The following is a 12317-nucleotide window of genomic DNA, read 5'->3' as shown; positions in this document are numbered from 1 at the left end:
AGCTAGTGGTAAATATCAAATGATATTTCGTACATAAGTTCCGAAAAACTTATTGGTACGAGCCAGGATTTGAACCCGCGTCCTCCGGATTGAAAGCCGGACGTTATACCCACTCGGTCACTACCGCATAAAGGTACTACTTAACTATTTTTTTCCCCCCGTAACTTAAGTATAAAATTATGGTACAGGTGAGAGTTACTACATTAACCTTTCAAAATGTGACCTTTGGTTTCTGGACAATAGTGAGTGAGCGATAGTTTTGCCTCTGGCTACGATCAAGCAGAGCAAATGTATACAACCGTACTCGCTTTGACCTGCGGGTCTAACTTCACTTTGATTGAACCTTAGTTAAAACGTAAACTAATTAAATTAATTAGGCACAACGTACCGTAATATGGGGTGACTTGAGACGAATCCGGTGCGCAATTCACCACATGACCGAGCGCAGGGGTGACAATAAATGCAATTTTTATTTCTCATGCTCTGAAAGAGGGTCATTGTGGTTCTAGATGGTGTGTAAAAAATGATACGTTTCTGCACTTGAGCATTTTAGGTTCCAAGTACGATTTTTTTTTACCATAAATAATTGAAAGGGTATAAATGGATTTGTTATACAATTTCTATTCTGATTTTTGACTCCCCATTTAACGATACTTTTGCTTAAATAGTTAATTGAAAGTGCCCTCAAATAAGTTTTTGGCAAAAATTTCATTTTTGGTATGTACAAGCCTTTATCGCTGACTGTACTTTTTTTTCCACAGTTAACTAATGCTCATCGAGACAATTCTAAAAATCCCAAACACAATTAGGTTTCGTTGTTTTATCACATAGTTCCTGTGGCCACCTCCGGTCTCCATCAGATCAGCTAGATGACATCATAATATTGCATTGTCACCCGACTTACGTATGTATGCAAAATTTCAGCTCAATCGGAAACCGGGAAGCGGATCAAATTTAACTTGCAAGATTTGATTATGATTACACACAGACAGACAACGGTCAGAAACTAAATAAAAGCTTGTAAAATACTATCAATTTTCAGAAACTTACAGTATTCGTGCTTCAGTTGTGTGTAGCGAGCATACAATTCAGTTCAATTAATTTAGGAAGTGTTTATGTAACATTGGATTATTTCAGTGCCTCGGATATTACACCACAGTTCATTTTATAGTACAAGATCCAACTACAAATATCTGTACATACCTACATTTTTCATTTTTAGGGTTCCGTACCTCAAAAGGAAAAAACGGAACCCTTATAGGATCGCTCGTGCGTGTCTGTCTGTCCGTCTGTCACAGCCTATTTTCTCGGAAACTACTGGACCAATTAAGTTGAAATTTAGTACACATATGTAAATTGGTGACCTAAAGATGTACATATTTTTTTATAATTTTAAAGTACATAGGTTCGAAGTTATTTAAGAAAATAGCCAAATAATGACCATTCCCCCTTTATCTCCGAAACTAATGGGTCTAAAATTTTGAAAAAAAAATACTCAAAATAGTTCTTTACCTATAGATGACAGTAAAACCTATTAGAAATGTGCAGTCAAGCGTGAGTCGGACTTATGTACGGAACCCTAGAAACGCGAGTCCTACTCGCACTTGGCCGGTTTTTTTTATATGACGTAGGATGCAAACGACCATACGAGTTGCCTGATGGTAAGCGATTATCGTCGCCCATGAACACCTGCAACACCAGAGAAGAATATAAAACCGGCCAAGTGCGAGTCGGACTCGCGCACGAAGGGTTCCTTACCATTACGCAAAAAACGGCAAAAACATTACGTTTGTTGTATGAGAGCCCCACTTAAATATTTATTATATATATTCTGTTATCCGTATTTTTTGTTATAGCGGCAACAGAAGTACATCATCTGTGAAAATTTTAATTGTCTAGCTATCACGGTTCGTGAGATACAGCCTGGTGATAGAAAGACCGACAGACGGACAGCGGGGTCTTAGTAATAGAGTCCCGTTTTTACCCTTCGGGTACGGAACCCTAAAAGTACTACAAAATGGTATTTTTGTAACCCAACAGAAAAGGACATACTGTTTTTGTCCCATATTGGAATATCGTATTTATTCACTTCATACTTACCACATTTTATTAAAATCTGTCAGAAAAAACTGGACAAGTCCGACTCGGACTCGCCCACCAAGGCTTCCGTACTTTTTACTAGAGATGCCACGAATATTCGGCAACTATTCGGTATTCGGCCTATTCGGCCACTTTGCCGACTATTCGGTATTCGGCCGAATGTTGCCTACTATTCGGCCGAATACCGAATATCTGTTGCACTTACCTAAAAAGAAAAACTAATCAAAATAATTTTTAAGAAAAAAAAACCGACTTCTATGGGGCCCGGTGAAAGATTATGGTAGATGGTGCACTATGTAGAAAAGGAGGTAAAACCAGTACCTACTTTCTAGTAGCATTTCGTTTCCGTAAGGGTCGTAGTTATCTAGCCTAACCTAACCCACTTCTCTGATAGCAGTTCGGTTCTGTGAGGATCGCAGTTCGAACCTAATCAAACCCACTTTTCTAGTAGCATTTCGTTTCTGTAAGACTCGCAGTTCTAACCAAACCTAACCCACTTTTGTTCGGTTCTGTGAGGATCGCAGTTCAAACCTAACCTAACCCACTTAACGGCGCATGCGGTGCGGTGTACGGGAGTTTGAGCGGGAGGGGTTTGGCATCATCATACCCACATTTTATGGTAGGTAATCATAGTGGTTTATTTAGTTTAGGTATCATAGTGGTTTTCCGGGTCAAGGTCCGGGTCTCTGAGTCAGAGTCCGGGTCCGAGTCCCGGTCCAAGTCCGGGTCCGGGTCCGAGTCCGAGTCCGAGTCCGGGTCCGAGTCCGGGTCCGAGTCCGGGTCCGAGTCCGAGTCCGAGTCCGGGTCCGAACCGGATCCGGGTATGAGTCCGGGTCCCAGTCCAAGTCAAAATCGAAATTCGAAATCACCAAACATGTACTATGCGTCGTTGAAGAGTTCTGTTCTGATCATCATCAGCAGTTCCACTTCATCAAATGCAACAGTTTTTAATGTAAATGCTTGATTTTATGATGAAAATACAAAAAATTCTATACGTATGCCTTTAAGATTTGAGGAGTTCCCTCGATTCCTTATGGATCCCATCATCAGAACTCGAGCTTGACAGAAATGTGGCTTAAAAACTAAACTTGCTTAACAAACATAACGAAGAGGAGAAATCGCCAAACGTGAACTATGCGTCGTTGAAGAGTTCCGTTCTGATCATCATCAGCAGTTCCACTTCATCAAATGCGACAGTTTTTAATGAAAATGCTTGATTTTCTGATGAAAATACAAAAATCTCTATACGCATGCCTTTAAAATTTGAGGAGTTCCCTCGATTTCTCATGGATCCCATCATCAGAACTCAAGCTTGATAAAATTGTGGCTTAAAAACTTAACTTGCTTAACAAACATAACGAAGAGGACAAATCGCCAAAGGTGAACTATGCGTCGTTGAAGAGTTCCGTTCTGATCATCATCAGCAGTTCCACTTCATCAAATGTCACGTTTTTGAATGTATATGCTTGATTTGTTGATAAAAACACAAAAATCACCATATGTATGCCTTTAAGATTTGAGGAGTTCCGTCGATTCCTTATGGATCCCATCATCAGAACTGGATTTTGACAAAAACGGGACCAATCTGTATGCATATACATACAATCAAAAAAATAATTTTCAAAATCGGTCCAGTAATGACGGAGATATGGAGTAACAAACATAAAAAAAAAAAAAAACATACAACCGAATTGATAACCTCCTCCTTTGGGATTTGGAAGTCGGTTAAAAATTACCATTAAATAGGTACATATTTAAAACGTATTCTCGGAAAGAAGTTAAATACAGAAAAAACCGGACAAGTCCGACTCGGACTCGCCCACTAAGGCTTCCGTACGACGAGATGCCACGAATATTCGGCAACTATTCGGCCACTTTGCAGACTATTCGGTATTCGGCCGAATAGTAGGCACTATTCCGCCGAATACCGAATATCTGTTACACTTACCTAAAAAGAATAACTAATAAAAAAAAGAACCAAAAAATAGGTACATATTTAAAACGTATTCTTGGAAAGAAGTTTAATACGAAGGCACGTTTTTGAGCATTTGTTGATTACAAAATATTTTATTTTTATCATGGGTCTGATTTGAATGACTAACTAAATTCATTAATTCTGTTCAACATAAAAATATATCTTAGAAAACGTTGTGCTTTGTTGGTGAAAAGTTTTCATAAAAATTGTTACTCAAAAGGTTCGCATGTCATGCCGAATATTCGGTATTCGGCCGAGAAAGGGCTGAATATTAGGTATTCGGTAGGTATTCGGCCAAATTCACTATTCGGGGCATCTCTACTTTTTATTTTATATCTATTTATTTTTATAGCGTCAACAAAAATACAACATCTGTGAAAATTTCAACTGTCTTACTATCACGGTTCATGAGATACAGGATGGTGACAGACAGACGGACAAAGGAGTCTTAGTTATATCGTCCCGTATTTGCCCTTAGGGTACGGAACCCTAAAAACTACACAATAAAAATCGGCTCATATAAGACAAGACTCTTCTTCCTGGCGTTATCCCGGCATTTTGCCACGGCTCATGGGAGCCTGGGCTCCGCTTGACAACTAATCCCATGATTTGACGTAGTCACTAGTTTTTACGAAAGCGACTGGACTGCCATCTGACCTTCCAACCCAGAGGGGAAACTAGGCGTTATTAGGATTAGTCCGGTTTCCTCACGATGTTTTCCTTCACCGAAAAGCGACTGGCAAATATCAAATGATATTTCGTACATAAGTTCCGAAAAACTGATTGGTACGAGCCGGGGTTTGAACCCGCGACCTCCGGATTCAAAGTCGCACGCTCTTACCGCTAGGCCACCAGCGCTTGTCAGCGCCAGTCATAGAAGACAAGACATGTAGAAAAATATACAATCGTACCTCACACTATGTTGCGTAGATATTATAATCGCATCAATTGGATCGGATCAAGGAAACTTCAAACTTCATTTGTTACGTTATATTTCGCTTGTTATTCTTACGGAAACTTATGTTACTGATTGATGTGTAGGTAATCGTAACAATTAAAACATACACATAATTAATGCATGATTCCCGTCAACGATAGTTCATTTTTTTAGCATTAGAAATAAGGTAAACAATCTTGATGTGTCTTTTAATTGTAAAACACGTTTTAAAAATAAGTTACGGCAAATATGTAACAATTATTAATCTAATACGATCATTTATATTCTTCTGCTTTTATAAGTAATAGTTACTGATTTTTTAAAAGCTTTTTTCAATTAAAAGACATGTCAAGATCGCTTGCCTTCTTTCAAGTTCTTTCTAATGCTAAAAAAACGAACTATAGGCAAGGGGTCAACGCTAGTGGCCTAGCGGTAAGAGCGTGCGATTTTCAATCCGGACCCCGAATTCGAACCCCGGCTCTTACCAATGAGTTTTTCGGAACTTATGTACGAAATATAATTTGATATTTACTTGTCGCTTTTCGGCGAAGGAAAACATCGTGACCGGACTAATCCCAATAAGGCCTAGTTTACCCTCTAGGTTGTAAACCGTCAAATAGTACTACTAGCAAGGTTTGGTGGATCAGGGAGTCTACCGCGAAAACCGAAATTTGCAAATTGCGGGGATCTTTCTCTTTTACTCTCATTAAGACGTAATTAGAGTGACAGAGACAAATACCCGCAATTTACGAACTTCGATTTTGGCGGTTATATCCCAGATACTGATGAAAAGGCGTTTTTCTTTACTTTGCAAGTGAATGAGGTTTCTATCTTTTGTTTTCGTTTATGCCAGTAAATCGAATTTGAAGTTCGCATTCTATGCAGAATTTAACCCTCATTAATATGGAGCAGAACGACATTTTATGCGTTTTCGAGCTACAAGCAAAATAATGAAAAAGAGAAATTACTTATGCACACCTCCTAGGATTGCACAAACTCGAATGCCACGCATTCAGGACCAAATGGAGGTATCAAAATGATTAGGGTAGGTGTAGACCTAGGGAAGTCTGCAATGATTTTGATAGCACAGTGCAAGTGTTATTTATATGTCATAATTTCATAGAAGTTTGACGTTTAAAATGTGTATGACACTTGCACTGGGTATGCTATCGAAATCGATATAGACTTATCTCAGTCTGAGTCTAGCTACGTTCTTAATTTAAATTTAATTCATATCTCACAATCTCAACCATAATATAAATCTACAAATTAGATAGTAAAAGTCTTAAACTATATGTTTTTTACAGCTTTCACTTGTTAATGGGGTTATTACCTGTAATAATTGTCTGTGTGAAGACTTCGTGTAATTAAATAACGTAGTTTAATTGTAAAAATGTTTAAAATATGCTGTGGATTCATAGACAAATATGTCAGTAAAATAGGTGTATAGGTATAATATATTATAATGGTTGATTATCACTTGGCAGAGAATGCCTTTAGCTAGGCATTACATAAGTCTTTCGTTTGTGCTTTTTTATTTTTTGTGCAAAATTTTTTAAATATTAAAGGTACTGGTATGTAAGGTAGGTATAAGCGTGCGTGATGGGCACCTTTGCCTCGGGGGCAGCTCGGGATGGGCTTCAGTAGCCAATTTATTGTATACTTATTTAGCTTTATATTTATATTTACATAGTTTTTAATTAGTTTTATGTTTAGTTAAGAAATAAATTACTTTAAGGTACCTACATTTGACACAAATGTTTGATAGAAAATAAGTAAAATAACTGTATATAATGGCTCCTCTACACGATGGGCCAACGCCAGTCACTCCAAGGGACGCAGCCATGCGGTAGAATGAGATAGCAATATCACTTGCTCCCTCTAACGCATAAATGCGTCCCTTGGAGTGGCCGGCGTTGGCCCATCGTGTAGAGGAGCGATAAAAATAGGTATATTTGTTTTGTTGAACTTGTTTGAACCCTTACCTTTTGACGACCGGTCTGGCCTAGTGAGTAGTTACCCTGCCTATGTAGCCGATAGTCCTGGGTTCGAATCCCGGTAAGGGCATTTATTTATTTGTGTGACGAAGACAGATATTTTTTCCTGAGTCATGGATGTTTTCTATGTATTTAAATATTTGTATATTATATAAGCATATCGTTGTCTGAGTACCCACAACCAGAGTTGGGCGTAATCAATTCCTTTTGGAATTAAATTACACATTACATTACAGTAATCATGATTCCTTAGTAATCGATTCCTTTGGTAATCGAAATTACTGGAATCAAATCCGCTGATTACTTGCGTACTTGATTCCTTTGGAATTGAATATATCTAAGTACAAGTGTAAACGCGATTCCTTCGTAATCAATTACTCCAGTAATCTGATTACGTAATATTGTTCAGACTAAATTACATTACTCGGTGTCAAAATACTTTTGATCGTTCTTCTCCCAGCCATAAATACACTTTTTGTGTGAAACTGTATCATAAAAGTTTTCGGGGGCGCAGATTTCGAAAATGATGACAGTTTTAGAATCCGACATGTCTACCGTGCACTTTGACATAAAAGTCGTCACGGGTGTCGTTTTATAGGTTTCAGGGAGTGCAGAATGCGAAAATGATGACAGTTTTGGAATCCGACATGTCTGCCGTACACTTTGACATAAAAGTCGTCATGGGTGTCGTTTTATAGGTTTCAGGGAGTGCAGAATGCGAAAATGATGACAGTTTTGGAATCCGACATGTCTGCCGTGCACTTTGACATAAAAGTCGTCACGGGTGTCGTTTTATAGGTTTCAGGGAGTGCAGAATGCGAAAATGATGACAGTTTTGGAATCCGACATGTCTGCCGTGCACTTTGACATAAAAGTCGTCATGGGTGTCGTTTTATAGGTTTCAGGAAGTGCAGAATTCGAAAATGATGACAGTTTTGGAATCCGACATGTCTGCCGTGCACTTTGACATAAAAGTCGTCATGGGTGTCGTTTTATAGGTTTCAGGAAGTGCAGAATTCGAAAATGATGACAGTTTTGGAATCCGACATGTCTGCCGTGCACTTTGACATAAAAGTCGTCATGGGTGCCGTTTTATAGGTTTCAGGGAGAGCCGGTTTCGAAAATGATGACAGTTTTGGAATCCGACATGTCTGCCGTGCACTTTGACATAAAAGTCGTCATGGGTGTCGTTTTATAGGTTTCAGGAAGTGCAGAATTCGAAAATGATGACAGTTTTGGAATCCGACATGTCTGCCGTGCACTTTGACATAAAAGTCGTCATGGGTGCCGTTTTATAAATTTCATTTCAGGGAGTGGAGAATTCGAAAATGATGACAGTTTTGGAATCCGACATGTCTGCCGTGCACTTTGACATAAAAGTCGTCATGGGTATCGTTTTATAGGTTTCAGGGAGTGCAAAATTCGAAAATGATGACAGTTTTGGAATCCGACATGTCTGCCGTGCACTTTGACATAAAAGTCGTCTTGGGTGTCGTTTTATAGGTTTACGTAATGACGCTTTTATGTCAAAGTGCACGGCAGACATGTCGGATTCCAAAACTGTCATCATTTTCGAAACCGGCACTCCCTGAAACCTATAAAACGACACCCATGACGACTTTTATGTCAAAGTGCACGGCAGACATGTCGGATTCTAAAACTGTCATCATTTTCGCATTCTGCACTCCCTGAAACCTATAAAACGACACCCGTGACGACTTTTATGTCAAAGTGCACGGTAGACGTGTCGTATTCCAAAACTGTCATCATTTTCGAAACCGGCACTCCCTGAAACCTATAAAACGACACCCATGACGACTTTTATGTCAAAGTGCACGGCAGACATGTCGGATTCCAAAACTGTCATCATTTTCGAAATCTGCTCACCTGATTCAAGTAAGGTGCATCTATATCTAGTAAGCCAACATTCACAACATCTATACATATCTACTATCGAAATGTACTTTTGATAGTAGAAGTACAAAATGTAATCTGAAAGGAATCAAGTAATGCATTCCTGTAATGAGGAATCGACAATGATTCCAATTACTAGGAATTGTAATATTAGAAAAACTGATTCCTGATTCCTCAAATGGAATTGTACTTAGTAATTCGGTATTATAGATTACAAAGTAATCTGGGAATCGGTAATCAGATTACAAAGTAATTTCGAGTAATCGTGGAATCAGGAATCAATTACGAAATGCCCATCTCTGCCCACAACCCACAACACAGGCTTTCTTGAGCTTACCGTGGGATTTAGTCAATTTGTGGAAGAATATTCCTATAATATTTATTTTATTCATCATCATCATTTCAGCCTATATACGTCCCACTGCTGAGCACAGGCCTTCTCTAATGCGCGAGAGGGCTTGGGCTAATAGTCCCCACGCTAGCCCAATGCGGATTGGGATTATTTTATTATATTTAATATTTACCTTACCGTAAATAAGTACCTATGGGGACCTATTTCTATTTCAATTCACATGTGTGATAAAGTCTTCACTTTTATTTATTTAATCTTTATTGCACAATACATGGTACAAATGGCGGTAAAATAAATAGTCATGTAGTTAAAATAATAAAATTAAATGTGGGGCAATCTCATAAAAATCACCGTGACGTCACACCACTCTCTAATGACAGTTGACACCATCATCTTTTCGTCACGGATTCAAAAACGACATGACTTTCTGAGCCCATGTGTGACCTTTGAGATGTAAATTGTGCAAATCATTTCATAGGTTATTTATTTAACTAAAACATTAAGGAATAAATAAACATAAATATTTAATCAAAACTTATAAAGCAGGGTTTGTTGCAGCAAAGTTAAAGCGTTCGGTATTTTTTTTGTATCCTGGTAAGTTTCATACCACACTGTTGATTATTTATATTGAATACAATATTAAAACTAAAGTTAAAACTAGAAATAAAATAAAAAATACAAACTATAAAATATACTTACCTACAAAAAACCAAACTATAAAAAGAATACCCCGTCCAACAGGTCGGACTGCGGCATGGACCCCATGACACTGGCGGCGTTACCTCTCTGTATCCCAAGGGAAATACGTTGAGAGAGGTACGCACCAGCCCTGGGGTCCCCTGTGGTGTCAACCAGCCGCGCCGATAGTGCTCCTATAAATGTTTTCATGTCGGCTGACCAGGGACCCAAAGTCTCAACCGCGAGCGCCGCAAACTCATAGTCGTTGAGCAACGTCGAGTATTTGCGGCGCTTGAGAACTTGGGCCTGGTCAGCCGCAGCGCCGGCCCGAATGCGGGTCCCCTGAATGTGGGATTGTGCAAAGGTGTTGACACATGTTGCGTCCCACACCAGGGCCCCTCCTAACTTCCACGGCACCAACGTGGCTCCGTCTGGACGCTTGCCGTCGTCCCTCGCCATGCCCACGGGTTCTGCGACATGCGACGGACCAGATCGTTAATCGTGCTGTGGCGGAATATTCGGCCGGCGCTTCTTGAACATGAGAGGCCATGGCGGCCCAACTGGTCCACATCCTTGCCGCAGACGCACGTTTGGGGAACACATATTCTGGATCCAAGCCTCAAGCATATTGCTATCCTTAAGCTACTTGGATCCAGAACAGTGCCGACCTGTCGAGATGGTAGAGCTTTTAACCAGTGGCCTGACTCGGGGACCGAAACGGCCAGGATGCGCGCACTGTTGATTGATGTTAATCAGTCCGTTAATACACTTTAAAATTTTATTTAATAAGGATCGTCATGTACAAAGAAAAACATGTTAAGCAATTACATTACAATAAATACCTATAAACTAACTTATATACTAAAACTACAAATAAACACGGCACAATACATAAATTATTAAATAATCTAAAATAAACCACCCTGAATCGTACCCGGCTCAAAGGTCCTCGGTCCGTTAATTAATGTGGTTGGTGGCCTTAATTCAATTAACATCAACATGATTGTCACCTTAACGCTGGTGCCCTCTGAACCCCTAGTGTGAATTTCATCCGATAGTTAGCGTGACGTGACGTACGCGTTTGCGTTATGGTAACATTCCATTTCTAACCGCAGCTGCACTCCCGGTACTGAACGCGTCGCTGTCACTGTCAATTTTCATACTAAAATGAACAGTATTGCAGCTGCAGTTGGAAATGGAATGTCACCTTTAAAAGCCAACAGGAGTGGTCATTTCTCCATACAAACGTACTCCACTGTTTCCTCGGGTTTTGATGCTAGAGCAATGATTTTTTTCGACACAGATTAAAATTGTCTATGTCTGTGACGGACCGTTTTGCTATTTTTGATATTTTTGTTTTTAAAGGCGTTAGAGCCCTTCAAAAATGGCCAAAATGGCCTCATTGACTATGCCGCAATGAGAGGCGTAGTATTCAAAACTGATATCAATTAGTCAAAAAAGCAAAACGGTCCGACACAGATAATTTCATAATCATTTAGATTTCCAAATTTGGTTACGATTGTTTAAGTTTTGGAGGAGGAAACAGTCGAGTACGAAACCTCAATTTTTGAGATTTTTACGCAGGATTATTCGCCTTGTCCTTATCGCATTAGTTTTAGGAGCCGCTTCCGTTAGCAAGACGGGTATATTTACCTAAAAAGTTTAAAACTCAGCTCCTGTTTCGTCTTAAGCCTAATTTTGTACGGGATTTTGAACAACGCCAATCGGGACGTTTTGAAAACTCATATTTATTATTATTTATTTGTTAGCCTGTTGTGTCCCACTGCTGGGCAAAGGCCTCCCTCACTCATAATCCCATACAAAATGAGACTTGACGCAAACGCGTACGTTATGTCACGCTTTCGAATGAAATTTACACTAAGGTTTGTTCCATTCACTAAACCAAGGTTAACCGGTTAAACCTGGAGATACCATGGTTACTAGTACGATTTGGTTTAGATAACGGTTTAACCGGTTAACCCCGGGTTTGAGGAATGGTGCAAGTGGTACTAAGTACCTACTGAATCCGAACGGTAGCCAACTCGGCATAATGCTCCTCTACACGATGGGCCAACGCCGGTTACTTCAAGGGACGCAGCCAAGCGGTAGAATGAGATAGCAATATCACTTGCTCCCTCTAACGCATAAATGCGTCCCTTGGATTGGCCAGCGTTGGCCCATCGTGTAGAGGAGCCATAAAAGTAATGATATTCTCATGGTAAATAGGTACATTCATTATCAAAATGACTCAAAAAGTTGATGATTATTGTCACATCAACACGAATGTGCACGGGCCATGTAAAATCTTAACGCGCATGCGTATGGTAATTTACATACATACATAATTTCACTGAAATTGGTCTA

Source organism: Cydia fagiglandana, chromosome 21, assembly GCF_963556715.1.
Source record: "Cydia fagiglandana chromosome 21, ilCydFagi1.1, whole genome shotgun sequence".
Lineage (NCBI taxonomy): Eukaryota > Metazoa > Arthropoda > Insecta > Lepidoptera > Tortricidae > Cydia > Cydia fagiglandana.
Note: the sequence above shows the minus strand (reverse complement) of the source record.